Source organism: Balaenoptera ricei, chromosome 7, assembly GCF_028023285.1.
Source record: "Balaenoptera ricei isolate mBalRic1 chromosome 7, mBalRic1.hap2, whole genome shotgun sequence".
Classification (NCBI taxonomy): Eukaryota; Metazoa; Chordata; class Mammalia; order Artiodactyla; family Balaenopteridae; genus Balaenoptera; species Balaenoptera ricei.
Window position 1 is genome coordinate 97,129,395 of NC_082645.1, and position 22,256 is coordinate 97,151,650.

Consider the following 22,256-nt stretch of genomic DNA (forward strand, 5'->3'; position numbering starts at 1 on the left):
CTACAGGTTTCTGAAATTTCTCTTTCTCAGTCAACAACAGAAAATCACTTTATAAAGCAAATATAAATTATTTTAAGCAAGTTCTAATTTTAAATTATCATTTTTTATCTTGTTAGTGAAAACTGTGCCATTTACCTTCTGAATTCAAAAAAATCCTCAGATGTTGAAATTTAAACCAATGCCTGCAAACTAACTCCATTCAGTTATCAAATACCATATTTTTTATTTGTCATAAGCCTCGTTACATGTCAGTAGTAACAAATGGCATTGTCTTCTCTTACTGAAAAAACCAATTTGATAGCAACATGAATCAAAAAGTTAAAATCGGGACTTTCCTGGTGGCACAGTGGTTAAGAATCCGCCTGCTAATGCAGGGGACACGGGTTCGAGCCCTGGTCCGGGAAGATCCCACATGCTGCGGAGCAACTAAGTCTGTGCGCCACAACTGCTGAGCCTGTGCTCTGGAGCCCGTGAGCCACAACTACTGAGCCCGCATGCCACAACTACTGAAGCCCAGGCGCCTAGAGCCTGTGCTCCACAACAGGAGAGGCCACCGCAATGAGAAGCCTGCACACCACAACAGAGTGGCACCTGTTCGCCACAACTAGAGAAAGCCCGGGTGCAGCAATGAAGACCCAATGTAGCCAAAAATAAAAACAAATAAATTTATTAAAAAAAAAAAAAAAGTTAAAATAGAATAGACAGTTATTCATAAGACATCAATAACCACTTTTTAACATCAAAATATATGGTTAGAATTTTTTTGAAACTGAGTTGGTTATTTAACATTTTAATCTGATGTCAAATGTCATTGTTAAAGAGTTTCATGAATACTACTCCTAAAGCCCAAGAGGAAAGACTGTTCTAGTTTCTTCAAGACTCCTAATGTATGAGAGAGAATTTCCTCTTATGAGTTCCTACCATACCCATGATAATTTTTTTCATATTTTTATAATCAGTGGTTCTGACTTCTCATAAGTTTGTTGGTTACAGCACTGAACTAATGATTTGCAAATTAATTCAGTTTTCTTATGGTCCTGATTCCACAGACCTATTTTACGGTAACAGGCTGTCAGTGTAACCCTGGCCCGTTATCGCACAGCTATCGTATATACCAGTGCAACCTCAGCACCTAGCACAGGGTCTGACACAAGCCAGGGAGAGGGGTAATTGGAGGTAGTCAAATAATGCTTAAGAGAGGGATATCAGTCAAAGTGTCTGGGTTCACATCTTAGGATAGCCCTTCTGACTCTGTGTCCTTAAGCAAATTACTTAGATACAGTTATAAAATGGTTTTATGTTTGTAATTATTGCATGGGATTAAATGAGGCACTACATGTATTTGGCAGTGAACTTTTTATGTTATACATTAAATTTTAAAAAGGAAACAAATAACTGAGGATGGCTTATACTTAATGCCACATACTTTCACCCACATGCATTATGAACTATCTCTATGTTCTGTTCTTAAAAGTTTTTTTATTACAGTTTTAAGGAATAAGTAGCATGATCATGCAAACTATGGTTTGCAATTCACCACGTATTTTTTTTTGACAAGTACTGAAAAAAACTCTTTAATAAGATTTTCATAAGTACAATTAAGTACAGTGATATTTATAAATGCTTATTCTGCAAGAGTTTCTAAAATGGAATTGGGTATAAACATATTCTAGAAAAGTAATCTCTTCAAATTCTTTCATTCTGTTCCTATTAAAATGATCAGTGATGGTATAATAAAACTTTTCTCAAGAATAAAAGATTGCCATAAAAAATCCTTGTGATAAGAGCTAGAATAAGAGAAATGTAGCCAATTCAGTCACATTAAAGAGATAAAAGACAGTGGAGTCAATCTGAACAATGACAGTAGATCATGATTTATATTAAAAAGACTTTTTCAATTAATGGAATAATCTGTTTGTTTTCCAGTGAACAATGCTATGTATTTGAAACAGTAGCATCTGTCCTCATATGATAATATATGAAAGAAGGGAAATTAATTTGTCTTTAACCATGTGCTATAAAACATATTAGTTATGAACTCAAAGAATCATGAAACATTATTTCAACTGAAGTGGAATCAGATCTAAGTTTGTTAATGTTATTCATGCTATATTAAATATAGGATAACAAGAACAAGTTTAAGACCTGAAACATTTTTTAGGGATTCTTTGGGATAAGACTGCTTATATATATTGTCATAAACAAATTACATAGTTATAAAACAGCATAGACTTTGTAATATGACAGATTGAGTCTTGCAATTTATTACTTTTCTGATCTAGACAAGTTACTTGAACTTTTTACATCTAATCTCATCTATAAAATGGATAGAATTTTACCTGCTTAAAGGAGACAGAATTTTATCTAACAGAGGAGGTCATCTACTCAAAGAGTTTAGACTAGGACCTAACTTTGTGTCATATAAGGAAGTGTAAGTTCCTTTCTTTCATCCTGCCATTTTTTTCTAGAATGTATATGACTTTATGAATAGTTTTATCTTTTTTTGAAATGTAAACAATTAGGTGAAAGATTAAATCAGACTGTACTAATCAAAAGCATACACTTCTTTAAAACTGAGTTTCAGAGGTTAATATATATTATTGTAAACAATATTGCAAAAAAGTAGCTACTTGATGAAAGGATTTATTGACTTATTTATTTATTTTTTATTTTTGGCTGTGGTGGGTCTCCGTTGTTGCACGCGGGCTTTCTCTAGTTGTGGCGAGTGGGGGCTACTCTTCATTGCAGTGCACGGGGTTCTCATTGCAGTGGCTTCTCTTGTTGTGGAACACGGGCTCTAGGCGCGCGGACTTCAGTAGTTGTGGCACACGCACTCAGTAGTTGTGGCTTGTGGGCTCTAGGGCTCAGGCTTAGTAGTTGTGGCGCACAGGCTTTGTTGCTCTGCGGCATGTGGGATCTTCCCAGACCAGGGTTCGAACCCGTGTCCCCTGCATTGGCAGGCAGATTCTTAACCACTGTGCCACCAGGGAAGTCCTGAAAGGATTTAAATATTTACTTATTTTATGCTATATGATCTCTTCTCTTAGGGTCTATATCTCCCTTATTTAAAGAATATTTACAAAGCTTGAAAACAGAAAAAAAGAACTGGTTAAAGATGAGTCTCTTGTACATGCCAGGCATGTTTCTGACTTAGCATCTCCGTCCGCTGTTCCCTCTGCCTGGATTGTGCTTCCCTCTCATATCTGCAAGGCTAATTCCTTCTCTTTCTTTAGGCTTTCATTCAAAAGTCACTTTTTCAGTGAAGCCTTCCACGTATCACCTTATTTAAAATTCCAGGATACTCTCTCATTGGTTTTTCTCCTTGGTACATACTACTATAACATATTATATAATATGCTTAATTATATTGGAGGAAGATTTCATAGAAGAAAAGAAACCTGGAAAAGGAGAGACAAATTTTGAAATGTATAAAAATGGCTAAGGCAAGAGCTTATACTGGAATAGGATACAATTGAGATTTAGAAGAAGAGGAAAGGAATAATGATGATAAGGAAGACACTTCACTAGTCTTGAAATGCAGCATGAGAAATGAATGGAGATCTTGAGAGTGTTATTGGATGGTTGGAGGCAGTGAGAACTCAAAACACTAAGAAGGTGAGCTTTACTGCTTACTGAGTTTATCAGGGAAGGAGATAGACATCTTAAAGAGAAACTGCCAAAATATGCCAGTTAACAGTTGTATCACTCTGAACAATACTATAACATTTCTGGCATTACATGCTGATAACTGCTTATCTAAAGGGAAAATATGTATATATATATATATATATATATATATATATATATATGTATTTTTCTATATCATAATTTCTTAATTAGATGAACAATAAGTAACTAAATATATAGCTTAAGGAACTTCATTCATTTTCATTCTTTTATACTTCAAGGAAACTATGGAATTAGAGTTTCAAAATAATTTTTAACTCAGAAAAACACTCTCCTGATGTATTTTATTGGATTAAATTTAAATCCACATGTATATCAGAACATACAATAAGCATTTTAGATGTTTCCATTTTCTTAACTTTAATAGCATCTGTGCTATATTGGAGACTTTCTGACCCCATAATTTCTTTACATGAAGATTCATAATCCTTTCTATGAAAATAAAATTGTTGTCACAGACACGTGAAATGTTCAACTTAGATGAATTCTCTGTATTTTCTGCATATGAAAATTTTCCTTATTTAATAACAATACAGACTATATGTTGAGATTTAAACATAACCATTTTAAAATGCATATTACACTTTTCATCTTAGTGTACATATGCTATTTCTTTGACATCAAAAGAAACTGTTACAAAGTCATTGTGAAAATGGCTATGCTACATATATTTTCCCAAAATGTATTATAAATTTTACTTTTCCTGCTACCTTAGAGAAAAGAATGTTTTATGATATTTCCCCAATATTCTATAGCAAGTACTTTTTTCCCATTTACTTTTAGGAATGCAGTAGAAACTAAAGGTTCAGAGAGTACAGCTGTTATTATAACCACTTTTTGAAACTCTGACTTTCTCACTTATTATTGGTGCTATGGACCAAATTGGCCTCTCCCTCCCCAGTAGTCATATGCTGAAGCCCTAACCCCTCAATGTGACTGTATTTGGACACAGGCCTATAAGGAGTATAAGGAAGTAACAGATTAAATGAGGTCATTATGGTGGGGCCCTGATCCCTTAGAATTAGATCCCTTAGGATAGTGATTTTATAAAAAAACACACCAGAGAGAGAGCCCTTCCTCTCTCTCTCTCCATCATGTGAGGACACAACAATAAGAAAGACTACAAGAAGCCAGGAAGAGAACTTTCACCAGAAAGCAACCATACTGGCATATTTATCTTGCACTTCCAACTTCCAGAGGTTGCTTCATTGCAACCTCTCAATCTATTTATCATTTTGTACTGGACATCTTCTTTCCTAATGAATAATGAAATATTGAGTATGATTCTAAATGAAATCAATATAGCCCATATTAAAATTAATAGTTGGTTTTCAACATAATTTTTTTTTTTTAATAACAAGAGTTTGTCCTACTAAATGCACACTGTTTTCTTTTAGAGATACTAAATGGTGGTAAGGGAATTTTATGGGTCAATAAGTTTGCTGTTTCCCACTCAATACTCCAGACTGAAGAGAAGACATCTCTCCCCTCAGCAAACCAAGCAAACAGCCTGTTTGCCATGCCTCTTACTTGAATGACCCAAATTGTTTTTCAGCATCAGATTGTGAGCATAGAGATAGAATAGGAAGGAAGGTAAGCATAGAAAAAAAGCAATTGTCTCAGAAAGCTCATTTAGACTGTGGCTATAAGGACATAATCGACATTCTTTGAAGGCCTTACACTTATTCTCATTCACTTCTTTATTCCACCTTCTTTATGTCACTCTAGGCCATCATCAGTTACTGCTTGTACTAACTGTAGCTTCTACGAGTATCCCTTCCTCTAATCTTTACCAAACTTCCATTCATCCCTCAAATATCCATTTAAGCACTACTTCTGGTAGAAGCCTTCCCTGGAGAGGACAAACACACACACACACACACCATACACACATACTCAAAGGCAGGTGCTCGTGACAATTTCTTACCTAGCACCTTGCGCTGCTGAATACTTAACATTCTCAGTTGCAATTAATATCGGCCTTCTCTGAAAGACCGTGACTGTATCTTCCTGATCACTCTGTCCGTAGTGATTAGCTAAGAGCCAGGCATATAGTTGATACTTTATAATACCGTATTCATGATTCACTCATTGAATGAATTAATAAAACACACTTGTGGACGAGAATGGGGGTACAAACAGTAATAGTTCCACATTCTATGCATGAGGGCTTAGTGGTGAACTGTAGTCTCAGAAATTAGTAGAAATTCAACGGGAACTCTAATGAGTTGTACGATCATAACAGAGCAGTTTTAAAAGTCGATTTTATGTATTTACAGGAACAGATGAAAGATGCTGGAATAGTGCAAAGCCCTCTCATATTATCCCGAAGACTGACATGGGACCTGCATAATTTGAAAATGTTTATATTTTTCTAGCAACTGATATGAGTAAAAGCCTAGAGTAATTGTGTGAAAAATACAAATATAAATGCATTCATTCAATTTCTCAAGTAAATATAATTTTGCTGAGCAAATGGCAAGATTTCCTTAAAGCAGGATGATAGGAGGGGAAGGGCAGGGAGGGACAGATTGGGAGTTTGGGATTGACATGTACATACTGCTATATTTAAAATGAATAACCAACAAGGACCTAGCATATAGCACAGGGAATTCTGCTCAATTTTATGTAACAACCTAAATGGGAAAAGAATTTGAAAAAGAATAGATACATGTATATGTACAACTAAATCACTTTGCTGTACACCTGAAACTATCACAATATTGTTAATCAATTATACTCCAATATAAAATAAAAAGTTAAAAAAAAAACAGGATAATAGGGGTAATCACTAGCCTCCAACTTGCTTGATGCTGTAACTTCATAACCATATTTAGTAAAATCTATAGGCTGTTTAATTGCTTTCCATTTTAAGTATTAACTGTTTTCCTCAGAACTTCAAATAAGGTCTCCAGACCAGAAGGCCATGGAAGTGGCCTATCAACAAAGAATTCAGTTTTTTGAGAGTTTTTTCATGAATCAGTGTTGAATTCTGTCAAATGCTTTTCCTGCATCTACTGAAATTATCGTGTAAGTTTTATCCTTTATTTTATTAACGTGGTATATTGTATTGATTGATTTGTAGATGTTGAACCATCCTTGTATCCCTGGAATAAATTTCACTTGGTCATGGTGAATGATCCTTTTAATGTATTGTTGAATTTGTTTTGCTAATATTTTGTTGAGGATTTTAGCATCTATGTTCACCCGGGATATTAGCCTATAATTTTCTTGTGGTGTACTTGTCTGGATTTGGATCAGGGAAATGCTGGCCTTGCTAAATTAGTTTGGAAATGTTCCCTCCTCTTCTATTTCTGAAAGAGTTTGAGAAGGACTGCTACGGATAGAAACTCATACAGGGTTTCTATGTTATAGTCTGGAAGTAGATTTCTTCTTGTATTATGTTGAGGTACATTCCCTCTACACCTAGTTTGTCACTGCCCTCCATTGATACCAGACAGTCTGGGTCTGCCACAAGTGTGATTCCCAGCTCTGGGACACAATTGTGCACTTTGGGAATAGGGGGGCCCTGGGGAAGCCTCCAAACTCAGAGTTGGCAACCAACACTGCAGCAAGGCAGACACAGTCCTGTGTTTAGTTTCCAGCTTAAAGATTCTAAAAATATATCCTTGCCTCTAGGGTATGACTAAGCCTCCTAGCTGGAGATCAATGCTCTATATTGTGAACTTTCAGTGGACCCTGAAGGATGACTGGGCTGCCCTGAAACTCCATGGGAAATGCGATGACATCATGCAGCTCTCTTGGACAAGCTGAGCCTGGAGATCTCCTTCTACAGCAGGTGGCAAAACTCCACCTTCTGCCTGGCAACTGCCCTGTATGTGGATGAAGAAGAAGTCGTACAGAAGCAGAGAGGAGGCTCTGCCTGGGGAACAGGACCCCCCACCTGACTCAGCCCCCGTTCTAGGGAGCTAGTTTGGCAAGAGCTGCACCAAATGCACAAAAAGGAAGAAAGTAACATAACCTCATGTTTGATGAAGAAAAACAATGGGCAATTTCCATATGGCCAGAACTCTCACTCACAGGCAAGTATTATCTTGAAGGCCAGGGTTGCCCTCATGGGATCTACTAAGAAATCCTTGGGGGTGACACTACCATTGTGATGTTTTAAGTCATTTGTCTCTGCTTGTAGAGAAACCCGTTGCACTGCTGTGATTGTCCTTTGATATTGGTTTGACTGTTGAAGACACTTCCCACCTATGTAGGCTCTATAAAAGGAGGTAGCTGTGACACCTTTCTGTGAGAGGAGAACACAGGAGGTTATTCCAGACCTGGCTGGTCAAGAGGAGCACATTAATCATTCGCCAGGCTAGTCTCAGGAACTTCAATGTTATTTCTACTACTTCTTACTAAAAATGTTAACTTTATAGAAAATTATTTTCTGTATTTGGTATGTGACAAAGGGTTGGTTTTGAGTCTTGGCTCTAAGCAGATCTTTCTATTCTTCTTAAACATTTCTGCACTGTCAGAAAAAAAAAGTGTAGAACATACCTCTCTATACCAAGCTGGGTATAGAGGGAATACTTCAACATAATAAAAGCCATATGACAAGCCTGCAGTTAATATCATTTTCAATGGTGAAAAGCTGGAAGCTTTTCCTCCAAGATAAGGAAAAAGAAAGGATGTACACTCTTGCCACTTTTATTCAACATAGTACTGGAATTATGAGCTGGAGCAATTAGGCAACACAAAGAAACAAAAGAAACCTAAATTGGAAAGGAAGAACTAAAACTGTCTCTATTTGCAGATGACATAACACTGCATGTAGAGAAAACACTAAAGACTCCACAAAAAAAACCCCAAAAAGTAGAACTAATCAACAAATTCAGTAAAGTTGCAGGAGACAAGATCAATATATAAAAATCAGTTGTATTTCTATACACCAATAATAAATTATCAGAAAGAGAAATTAAGAAAACAATCCCGGGACTTCCCTGGTGGTCCAGTGGTAAAGAATCCGCCTTCCAATGCAGGGGACGCGGGTTCGATCCCTGGTCGGGTAACTAAGATCCCACATGTCGCGGGGCAACTAAGCCCACGTGCCACAACTAGTGAGCCCGAGTGCCACAAACTACAGAACCTACACACCACAACTACAGAGCCCACGTGCCACAACTAGGGAAGAAAACCCACACACCACAACTAGAGAGAAGTCCACGCGCTGCAGTGAAGAACCCGTGAGCTGCAACTAAAACATCCCGCCCTGCATGCTGCAACGAAGACCCGATGCAGCCAAAAATAAAAATAAATACATAAAATAAATAAATAAATATTAAAAAAAAAAGAAAAGAAAACAATCCCATTTATAATTGCAGCAAAAAGAATAAAATACCTAGGAATAAATTTAACCAAGGTGGTGAAAAACCTGTTTACTGAAAACTGTAAGACATTGATGAAGAAATCGAAAAAGACTCAACTTAATGTAAAGATATTCCACGCTCATGGATTAGAATAATTAATATTGTTAAAACATCCACACTGACGATTAACCAAGATGGCGGAGTAGAAGGACGTGCTGTCACTCCCTCTTGCGAGAGCACCAGAATCACAACTGACTGCTGGACCATCATTGACAGGAAGACCCTGGACTTCACCAAGGAGGATACCCCACGTCCAAGGACAGAGGAGAAGCCACAGTGAGACGGTAGGAGGGGCGCAAGCAGAGTAAAATCAAACCCCATAACTGCTGGGTGGGTGACTCCCAGACTGGCGAACACTTATACCACAGAAGTCCACCCACTGGCGTAAAGGTTCTGAGCCCCACGTCAGGCTTCCCAACCTGGGGGTCAGGCAACGGGAGGAGGAATTCCTAGAGAATCAGACTTTGAAGCCTAGTGGGAGTTGGATTGCAGGACTTTGACGGGACTGGGGGAAACAGAGACCCCACTCTTGGAGGGCACACACAAAGTAATGTGTGCATCAGGACCCAGGGGAAGGAGCAGTGAGCCTGGGGGAGACTGAACCAGACCTACCTGCTGGTGTTGGGGGGTCTCCTGCAGAGGCGAGTGGTGGCTCTGTTTCACCGTGGGGATAAGGACACTGGCAGCAGAGGTTCTGGGAAGTTCTCCTTGGCGTGAGCCCTCCCAGAGTCTGCCATTAACCCCACCAAAGAGCACGGGTAGGCTCCAGTGTTGGGTTGCCTCAGGCAAAACAGCCAACAGGGAGGGAACCCAGCCCCACCCATCAACAGTCAAGTGGATTAAGGTTTTACTGAGCTCTGACCGCCACAGCAACAGGGAGGGAACCCAGCCCCACCCATCAACAGTCAAGTGGATTAAGGTTTTACTGAGCTCTGACCGCCACAGCAACAGTCAGCTCTACCCACCACCAGAGCCTCCCATCAAGCCTCTTAGATAGCCTCAACCACCAGAGGGCAGACAACAGAAGCAAGAAAAACTATAATCCTGCAGCCTGTGGACCAAAAACCACAGTTACAGAAAGATAGAGAAGATGAAAAGGCAGAGGGCTATGTACCAGATGAAGGAACAAGAAAAAACCCCAGAAAAACAACTAAATGAAGTGGAGATAGGCAACCTTCCAGAAAAAGAATTCAGAATAATGATAGTGAAGATGATCCAGGACCTTGGAATAAGAATGGAGGCAAAGATTGAGAAGATGCAAGAAATGATTAACAAAGACCTAGAAGAATTAAAGAACAAACAAACAGAGATGACCAATACAATAACTGAAATGAAAACTACACTAGAAGGAATCAATAGCAGAATAACTGAGGCAGAAGAACGGATAAGTGACCTGGAAGACAGAATGATGGAATTCACTGCTGTGGAACAGACTAAAGAAAAAAGAATGAAAAGAAATGAAGACAGCCTAAGAGACCTCTGGGATAACATTAAACGCAACAACATTCGCATTATAGGGGTCCCAGAAGGAGAAGAGAGAGAGAAAGGACCAGAGAAAATATTTGAAGAGATTATAGTCGAAAACTTCCCTAACATGGGAAAGGAAATAGCCACCCAAGTCCAGGAAGCGCAGAGAGTCCCATACAGGATAAACCCAAGGAGAAACACGCCGAGACACATAGTAATCAAAGTGGCAAAAATTAAAGACAAAGAAAAGTTATTGAAAGCAGCAAGGGAAAAACGACAAATAACATACAAGGGAACTCCCATAAGGTTAACAGCTGATTTCTCAGCAGAAACTCTGCAAGCCAGAAGGGAGTGGCATGATATACTTAAAGTGATGAAAGGGAAGAACCTACAACCAAGATTACTCTACCCGGCAAGGATCTCATTTAGATTTGATGGAGAAATCAAAAGCTTTACAGACAAGCAAAAGCTAAGAGAATTCAGCACCACCAAACCAGCTCTACAACAAATGCTAAAGGAACTTCTCTAAGTGGGAAACACAAGAGAAGAAAAGGACCTACAAAAACAAACACAAAACAATTAAGAAAATGGTCATAGGAACATCCATATCGATAATTACCTTAAACGTGAATGGATTAAATGCCCCAACCAAAAGACATAGACTGGCTGAATGGATACAAAAACAAGACCCATATATATGCTGTCTACAAGAGACCCACTTTAGACCTAGGGACACATACAGACTGAAAGTGATGGGATGGAAAAAGATATTCCATGCAAATGGAAATCAAAAGAAAGCTGGAGTAGCTATACTCATATCAGATAAAACAGACTTTAAATTAAAGAATGTTACAAGAGACAAGGAAGGACACTACATAATGATCCAGGGATCAATCCAAGAAGAAGATATAACAATTATAAATATATATGCACCCAACATAGGAGCACCTCAATACATAAGGCAACTGCTAACAGCTATAAAAGAGGAAATCGACAGTAACACAATAATAGTGGGGGACTTTAACACCTCACTTACACCAATGGACAGATCATCCAAAATGAAAATAAATAAGGAAACAGAAGCTTTAAATGACACAATAGACCAGATAGATTTAATTGATATATATCGGACATTCCATCCAAAAACAGCAGATTACACGTTCTTCTCAAGTGCGCACGGAACATTCTCCAAGATAGATCACATCTTGGGTCACAAATCAAGCCTCAGTAAATTTAAGAAAATTGAAATCATATCAAGCATCTTTTCTGACCACAACGCTATGAGATTAGAAATGAATTACAGGGAAAAAAACGTAAAAAGGACAAACACATGGAGGCTAAACAATACGTTACTAAATAACCAAGAGATCACTGAAGAAATCAAAGAGGAAATCAAAAAATACCTAGAGACAAATGACAATGAAAACACAACGACCCAAAACTTATGGGATGCAGCAAAAGCAGTTCTAAGAGGGAAGTTTATAGCTATACAAGCCTACCTAAAGAAACAAGAAAAAGCTCAAGTAAACAATCTAACCTTACACTTAAAGAAACTAGAGAAAGAAGAACAAACAAAACCCAAAGTTAGCAGAAGGAAAGAAATCATAAAGATCAGAGCAGAAATAAATGAAATAGAAACAAAGAAAACAATAGCAAAGATCAATAAAACTAAAAGTTGGTTCTTTGAGAAGATAAACAAAATTGATAAACCATTAGCCAGACTCATCAAGAAAAAGAGGGAGAGGACTCAAATCAATAAAATCAGAAATGAAAAAGGAGAAGTTACAACAGACACTGCAGAAATACAAAGCATCCTAAGAGACTACTACAAGCAACTTTATGCCAATAAAATGGACAACCTGGAAGAAATGGACAAATTCTTAGAAAGGTATAACCTTCCAAGACTGAACCAGGAAGAAACAGAAAATATGAACAGACCAATCACAAGTAATGAAATTGAAACTGTGATTAAAAATCTTCCAACAAACAAAAGTCCAGGACCAGATGGCTTCACAGGTGAATTCTATCAAACATTTAGAGAAGAGCTAACACCCAGCCTTCTCAAACTCTTCCAAAAAATTGCAGAGGAAGGAACACTCCCAAACTCATTCTATGAGGCCACCATCACCCTGATACCAAAACCAGACAAAGACACTACAAAAAAAGAAAATTACAGACCAATATCACTGATGAATATAGATGCAAAAATCCTCAACAAAATACTAGCAAACAGAATCCAACAACACATTAAAAGGATCATACACCACGATCAAGTGGGATTTATCCCAGGGATGCAAGGATTCTTCAATATACGCAAATCAATCAATGTGATACACCATATTAACAAATTGAAGAATAAAAACCATATGATCATCTCAATAGATGCAGAAAAAGCTTTTGACAAAATTCAACACCCATTTCTGATAAAAACTCTCCAGAAAGTGGGCATAGAGGGAACCTACCTCAACATAATAAAGGCCATATATGACAAACCCACAGCAAACATCATTCTCAATGGTGAAAAACTGAAAGCATTTCCTCTAAGATCAGGAACGAGACAAGGATGTCCACTCTCACCACTATTATTCAACATAGTTTTGGAAGTCCTAGCCACGGCAATCAGAGAAGAAAAAGAAATAAAAGGAATACAAATTGGAAAAGAAGAAGTAAAACTGTCACTGTTTGCGGATGACATGATACTATACATAGAGAATCCTAAAACTGCCACCAGAAAACTGCTAGAGCTAATTAACGAATATGGTAAAGTTGCAGGATACAAAATTAATGCACAGAAATCTCTTGCATTCCTATACACTAATGATGAAAAATCTGAAAGAGAAATTATGGAAACACTCCCATTTACCATTGCAACAAAAAGAATAAAATACCTAGGAATAAACCTACCTAGGGAGACAAAAGACCTGTATGCAGAAAACTATAAGACACTGATGAAAGAAATTAAAGATGATACCAACAGATGGAGAGATATACCATGTTCTTGGATTGGAAGAATCAACATTGTGAAAATGAGTATACTACCCAAAGCAATCTACAGATTCAATGCAATCCCTATCAAATTACCAATGGCATTTTTTACGGAGCTAGAACAAATCATCTTAAAATTTGTATGGAGACACAAAAGACCCCGAATAGGCAAAGCAGTCTTGAGGCAAAAAAATGGAGCTGGAGGAATCAGACTCCCTGACTTCAGACTATACTACAAAGCTACAGTAATCAAGACAATATGGTACTGGCACAAAAACAGAAACATAGATCAATGGAACAAGATAGAAAGCCCAGAGATTAACCCACGCACCTATGGTCAACTAATCTATGACAAAGGAGGCAAAGATATACAATGGAGAAAAGACAGTCTCTTCAATAAGTGGTGCTGGGAAAACTGGACAGCTACATGTAAAAGAATGAAATTAGAATACTCCCTAACACCATACACAAAAATAAACTCAAAATGGATTAGAGACCTAAATATAAGAGTGGACACTATAAAACTCTTAGAGGAAAACATAGGAAGAACACTCTTTGACATAAATCACAGCAAGATCTTTTTTGATCCACCTCCTAGAGTAATGGAAATAAAAACAAAAATAAACAAATGGGACCTAATGAAACTTCAAAGCTTTTGCACAGCAAAGGAAACCATAAACAAGACGAAAAGACAACCCTCAGAATGGGAGAAAATATTTGCAAATGAATCAACGGACAAAGGATTAATCTCCAAAATATATAAACAGCTCATTCAGCTCAATATCAAAGAAACAAACACCCCAATCCAAAAATGGGCAGAAGACCTAAATAGACATTTCTCCAAAGAAGACATACAGACGGCCACGAAGCACATGAAAAGATGCTCAACATCACTAATTATTAGAGAAATGCAAATCAAAACTACAATGAGGTATCACCTCACTCCTGTTAGAATGGGCATCATCAGAAAATCTACAAACAACAAATGCTGGAGAGGGTGTGGTGAAAAGGGAACCCTCTTGCACTGTTGGTGGGAATGTAAATTGATACAGCCACTATGGAGAACAATATGGAGGTTCCTTAAAAAACTAAAAATAGAATTACCATATGACCCAGCAATCCCACTACTGGGCATATACCCAGAGAAAACCGTAATTCAAAAAGACACATGCACCCGAATGTTCATTGCAGCACTATTTACAATAGCCAGGTCATGGAAGCAACCTAAATGCCCATCAACAGACGAATGGATAAAGAAGATGTGGTACATATATACAATGGAATATTACTCAGCCATAAAAAGGAACGAAATTGAGTCATTTGTTGAGACGTGGATGGATCTAGAGACTGTCATACAGAGTGAAGTAAGTCAGAAAGAGAAAAACAAATATCGTATATTAATGCATGTATGCGGAACCTAGAAAAATGGTACAGATGAGCCAGTTTGCAGGGCAGAAGTTGAGACACAGATGTAGAGAATGGACATATGGACACCAAGGGGGGAAAACTGCGGTGGGGTGGGGATGGTGGTGTGCTGAATTGGGCGATTGGGATTGACATGTATACACTGATGTGTATAAAACTGATGCCTAATAAGAACCTGCAGTATAAAAAAACAAACAAAACAACTAATACTAAACTTTCATTGGGTTATTTGTATGGAAACATGTTAATATAAATGTTTCAGACATTACATGAAATTTCTAAAAATCTTATATTTGTATTTGTATGGAAATATGTATGGAAATATGTTAATATAAATGTTTCAGACATTACATGAAATTTCTAAAAATCATATTTGTATTTGTATGGAAATATGTATGGAAATATGTTAATATAAATGTTTCAGACATTACATGAAATTTCTAAAAATCTTATATTTGTACTTGTATGGAAATATGTATGGAAATATGTTAATATAAATGTTTCAGACATTACATGAAATTTCTAAAAATCTTATATGTTCTGGTATAATGTTATAAGTAATAATCCTAGTTATTACTTTAAAATGTATATCTCAGAAATAACTAATTTTCTTGTCAACTGCATTATTATGAACTGTCATCAAATCTTTAACCGTGGTCATTTTTAAGTCTTTTGTCATTTACAGACAGTTCTGGGTGTACTCTGATGATTTTGCAAATATGTTCCTATAAAAGGGTTTCATCTTCAAGAAATACATGGAAAAGACTCTGACAAGTACAGGTTTCTGGTAACGGACTGTACTGCTGAACTGAATGAATAAGCATTTTCAGAACTCTAATGAAAAACTGATGAACTCATAAAAGTGCTAACAAAAGATCAAGATGAAAAAAAAAAATTAATTACATGGGAGTGAGTGAACTGATGAGGATGAGTATAATTTTTGTGACTTTCTGTCTGAATTTAAAAAAAAAAAAATTCCACAAGGACTCAGAGGCAAAGAATATACAAATCAATTTTCACTGCAAAGTAAAGGAGCTGTTACAGTGGAGGATTACTGGACTGAATGTCAATACTATGACATAGTATGAGTGTGTTTCATGTTTGGTAATTGCAATCATTGTTGCTTTTGTTGTGGTCATTCATGTACAATGCTTGGTGTCAGTCGATTTATCTCTTGTAAAAATAAAATACAGTGTGTGTGTGTGTGTGAAAAAAAAAAAAAAAAAAAAAAAAAAAACATCCACACTACCCAAAACAATCTACAGATTCAAACATAGATGAGGATAACAATCCCAATCAAAATTCCAATGGCATTTTTCACAGAAATAGAACAAACAATTCTAAAATTTGTATGGAACCACAAAAGACCCCGAATAGCAAACGCAATCTTGAGAAAGAAGAACAAAGCTAGAGGCATCATACTCCCTAATTTCAAACTACACTACGAAGCTATAGTAATCAAAATAATATGGTATTGGTATAAAAACAGGTACACAGATCAATGTAATAGACTAGAGAATCCAGAAATAAGCCCACACATAAACTGTCAATAAATTTATGACAAAGGAGCCAAGAATATAAATATAAAATGGGGAAAAGATAAGCTCTTCAATAAATGGTATTGGGAAAGCTGAAAAGCCACATGCAAAAGAATGAAACTAGACCCCTATCTTACACCACACACAAAAATCAACTCAAAATGGATTAAAGATTTGAATGTAAGACCTCAAACCATAAAACTCCTAGAAGAAAGCATAGAGGGTAAGTTCCTTGACATTAGTCTTAGCAATGAGTTTTTGAGTTGACACCAAAAGCAAAGACAACAAAAATAAACAAGTAAGACTACATCAAACTAAAAAACTTCTGCAGAGCAAAGAAAACAAACAACAAAATAAAAAGACTACTGAATGGGAGAAAAATATCAGCAAACATGTAAGTGATAAGGGGTTAATATCCAAAATATATAAAGAATTAATGCAGTTAAATAGAAAAACAAAACAAAAACAGACAATCCAATTAAAAAATGGGCAAATGATCTGAATAGGCTTTTTTTTTCCCAAAAAAGACATATGAATGGCCAACAGGTACATGAAAAGGTGCCCAATATCACTAATCACCAGGAAGACAGAAATCAAAACCACAATGAGATATCACCTCACTGAAACCTGTAACACGTGTTGGTGAAGATGAGAAAAGGGAACGCTTGTACACTGTTGGTGAGAATGTAAATTGTTTCAGCCTGTCTGGAAAATAATATGGAGATTCTTCAAAATATTAAAAATAGAACTACCATAGGATCCAGCAATTCCACTTCTGGCTATATATCGTAAGGAAATGAAAACAAATTATCTGCACTCCCATATTCACTACAGTATTATTCACAATTGCCAAGATATGGAAGCCACCTATGTGTCATAAATGGGTGAATAGATAAAGAAGATAGGTAGAGTCAGCAGCCATCTTGGTTATCAGATTGGTTGTCGCAGTATCACAGCGCTTGTGTTCAAATGACCCTCATTTACTTAATAACAGTGCCAAAACACTAGAATATTGATTCTGGTAATTTGAATATGCCAAAAAGAAGTTGTAAAGTGCTTCCTTTAAGTGAAAAGGTGACTTAATAAGGAAACAGAAATCGTATGACACAGTTGCTAAGACCTACGGACCTTCCTACCCAAAAACTCTGAATGGAGCTTACAGTTTCTCTTCTGATCAGGGTGGCCGTGGGGCTGACAAGGTCTTGGTGCTCTGGCCAGGTGTCAGGCCTGTGCCCCTGAGGTGGGAGAGCTGAGTTCAGGACATTGGTCCACCAGACACCTCCCGGTTCCATGTAATATCAAATGGCGAAAGCTCTCCCAGAGATCTCCATCTCAATGCTAAGACCCGGCTCCACTCAACAACCAGCAAGCTCCAGTGCTGGACACCGTATGCCAAATGACTAGCAAGACAGGAACACAATCCCACCCATTAGCAGAGAGGCCACCTAAAATCATACTAAGGGCACAGACACCCCAAAATACACCAGCAGATGCGGTCCTGCCAACCAGAAAGACAAGATCCAGCCTCATCAAACAGAATACAGGCACCAGTCCCCTCCACCAGGAAGCCTACACAACCCACTGAACCAACCTTAGCCACTGGGGACAGACACCAAAAATAACGGGAACTACGAACCTGCAGCCTGCAAAAAGGAGACCCCACACATAGTAAGTTAAGCAAAATGAGAAGACAGAGAAACACACAGCAGATGAAGGAGCAAGGCAAAAACCCACCAGATCAAACAAATAAGAGGAAATAGGCAGTCTACCTGAAAAAGAGTTCAGGGTAATGATAGTAAAGATGATCCAAAATCTTGGATATAGAATGGAGAAAATACAAGAAACGTTTAACAAGGACCCAGGAGAACAAAAGAGCAAACAAACAATGATGAACAACACAATAAAGGAAATTAAAAATTATCAGGAAGGAATCAATAGCAGAATAACTGAGGAAGAAGAACGGATAAGTGACCTGGAAGATAAAAGAGTGGAAATAACTACCACAGAGCAGAATAAAGAAAAAAGAATGAAAAGAATTGAGGACAGTCTCAGAGACCTCTGGGACAACATTAAATACACCAACATTCGAATTATAGGGGTCCCAGAAGAAGAAGAGAAAAAGAAAGGGACTGAGAAAATATATGAAGAGATTATAGTTGAAAACTTCCCTAATATGGGAAAGGAAATAGTCAAGTCCAGGAAGTGCAGAGAGTCCCATACAGGATAAATCCAAGGAGGAACACGCCAAGAGACATATTAATCAAACTAACAACAATTAAATACAAAGAAAAAATATTGAAAGCAGCAAGGGAAAAACAACAAATAACATACAAGGGAATCCCCATAAGGTTAACAGCTGATCTTTCAGCAGAAACTCTGCAAGCCAGAAGGGAGTGGCAGGACATATTTAAAGTGATGAAAGGGAAAAACCTACAAGCAAGATTACTCTACTCAGCAAGGATCTCATTCAGATTCAACGGAGAAATTAAAACCTTTACAGACAAGTAAAAGCTAAGAGAATTCAGAACCACCAAATCATCTCTACAACAAATGCTAAAGGAACTTCTCTAGGCAGGAAACACAAGAGAGGGAAAAGACTTACAATAAAAAACCCAAAACAATTAAGAAAATGGTAATAGGGACATACATATCGATAACTACCTTATATGTAAATGGATTAAATGCTCCAACCAAAAGACATAGACTGGCTGAATGCATACAAAAAAGAGACCCATATATATGCTGTCTACAAGAGACCCACTTCAGACCTAGGGACACATAAAGACTGAAAGTAAGGGGATGCAAAAAGATATTCCATGCAAATGGAAATCAAAAGAAAGCTGAAGTAGCAATTCTCATATCAGACAAAATAGACTTTAAAATAAAGACTATTACAAGACACAAAGAAGGACACTACCTAATGATCAAGGGATCAATCCAAGAAAGATATACAATTGTAAATATTTATGCACTCAACACAGGAGCACCTCAATACATAAGGCAAATGCTAACAGCCATAAAAGGGGAAATCGACAGTAACACAATCATAGTAGGGGACTTTAACACCCCACTTTCCCCAATGGACAGATCATCCAAAAAGAAAATAAATAAGGAAACAGAAGCTTTAAATGACACATTGAACAAGATGGACTTGATATTTTAGGACATTCCATCCAAAAACAACAGAATACACTTTCTTCTCAAGTGCTCATGGAACATTCTACAGGATAGATCATATCTTGGGTCACAAATCAAGCCTTGGTAAATTTAAGAAAATTGAAATCATATCAAGTATCTTTTCCGATGACAATGCTATGAGATTAGATATCAATTACAGGAAACAATCTGTAAGAAATACAAACATATGGAAGCTAAACAATACACTACTAAATAACCAAGAGATCACTGAAGAAAACAAAGAGGAGGAGATTAACCAAGATGGCGGAGTAGAAGGACGTGCTCTCACTCCCTCTTGAGAGAGCACCAGAATCACAACTGGCTGCTGGACAATCATTGACAGGAAGCCCCTGGACTTCACCAAGGAGGATACCCCACGTCCAAGGACAGAGGAGAAGCCACAGTGAGACGGTAGGAGGGGCGCAATCAGAGTAAAATCAAATCCCATAACTGCTGGGTGGGTGGCTCACAGACTGGCGAACACTTATACCACAGAAGTCCACCCACTGGAGTGAAGGTTCTGAGCCCCACGTCAGGCTTCCCAACCTGGGGGTCCGGCTACGGGAGGAGGAATTCCTAGAGAATCAGACTTTGAAGCCTAGTGGGAATTGATTGCAGGACTTTGACAGGACTGGGGGAAACAGAGACCCCACTCTTGGAGGGCACACACAAAGTAATGTGTGCATCAGGACCCAGGGGAAGGAGCAGTGACCCTGGGGGAGACTGAACCAGACCTACCTGCTGGTGTTGGGGGGTCTCCTGCAGAGGCGAGTGGTGGCTCTGTTTCACCGTGGGGATAAGGACACTGGCAGCAGAGGTTCTGGGAAGTTCTCCTTGGTGTGAGCCCTCCCAGAGACTGCCATTAACCCCACCAAAGAGCACGGGTAGGCTCCAGTGTTGGATTGCCTCAGGCAAAACAACCAACAGGGAGGGAACCCAGCCCCACCCATCAACAGTCAAGTGGATTAAGGTTTTACTGAGCTCTGACCGCCACAGCAACAGGGAGGGAACCCAGCCCCACCCATCAACAGTCAAGTGGATTAAGGTTTTACTGAGCTCTGACCGCCACAGCAACAGTCAGCTCTACCCACCACCAGAGCCTCCCATCAAGCCTCTTAGATAGCCTCAACCACCAGAGGGCAGACAACAGAAGCAAGAAAAACTACAATCCTGCAGCCTGTGGATCAAAAACCACAGTTACAGAAAGATAGAGAAGATGAAAAGGCAGAGGGCTATGTACCAGATGAAGGAACAAGAAAAAACCCCAGAAAAACAACTAAATGAAGTGGAGATAGGCAACCTTCCAGAAAAAGAATTCAGAATAATGATAGTGAAGATGATCCAGGACCTCGGAATAAGAATGGAGGCAAAGATTGAGAAGATGCAAGAAATGATTAACAAAGACCTAGAAGAATTAAAGAACAAACAAACAGAGATGACCAATACAATAACTGAAATGAAAACTACACTAGAAGGAATCAATAGCAGAATAACTGAGGCAGAAGAACGGATAAGTGACCTGGAAGACAGAATGGTGGAATTCACTGCTGTGGAACAGACTAAAGAAAAAAGAATGAAAAGAAATGAAGACAGCCTAAGAGACCTCTGGGACAACATTAAACGCAACAACATTCGCATTATAGGGGTCCCAGAAGGAGAAGAGAGAGAGAAAGGACACGAGAAAATATTTGAAGAGATTATAGTCGAAAACTTCCCTAACATGGGAAAGGAAATAGCCACCCAAGTCCAGGAAGCGCAGAGAGTCCCATACAGAATAAACCCAAGGAGAAACACGCCGAGACACATAGTAATCAAAGTGGCAAAAATTAAAGACAAAGAAAAATTATTGAAAGCAGCAAGGGAAAAACGACAAATAACATACAAGGGAACTCCCATAAGGTTAACAGCTGATTTCTCAGCGGAAACTCTGCAAGCCAGAAGGCAGTGGCATGATATATTTAAAGTGATGAAAGGGAAGAACCTACAACCAAGATTACTCTACCCGGCAAGGATCTCATTTAGATTTGATGGAGAAATCAAAAGCTTTACAGACAAGCAAAAGCTAAGAGAATTCAGCACCACCAAACCAGCTCTACAACAAATGCTAAAGGAACTTCTATAAGTGGGAAACACAAGAGAAGAAAAGGACCTACAAAAACAAACCCAAAACAATTAAGAAAATGGTCATAGGAACATCCATATCGATAATTACCTTAAACGTGAATGGATTAAATGCCCCAACCAAAAGACATAGACTGGCTGAATGGATACAAAAACAAGACCCATATATATGCTGTCTACAAGAGACCCACTTCAGACCTAGGGACACATACAGACTGAAAGTGAGGGGATGGAAAAAGATATTCCATGCAAATGGAAATCAAAAGAAAGCTGGAGTAGCTATACTCATATCAGATAAAATAGACTTTAAAATAAAGAATGTTACAAGAGACAAGGAAGGACACTACATAATGATCCAGGGATCGATCCATGAAGAAGATATAACAATTATAAATATATATGCACCCAACATAGGAGCACCTCAATACATAAGGCAACTGCTAACAGCTATAAAAGAGGAAATTGACAGTAACACAAT

General features: G+C 38.0%; 1 protein-coding gene and 1 pseudogene across 2 annotated transcripts in view; one reads left to right on the top strand and one right to left on the bottom strand.

Annotated features, from left to right (window-relative positions):
* Nucleotides 1-22,256, bottom strand: part of ERBB4 (erb-b2 receptor tyrosine kinase 4) — a 1,139,160-nt gene that overhangs the window by 760,060 nt on the left and 356,844 nt on the right. The gene's annotated exons all lie outside the window — the stretch shown is intronic.
* On the top strand, nt 3,550-7,668 carry LOC132368397 (NAD-dependent protein deacetylase sirtuin-7-like; annotated as a pseudogene).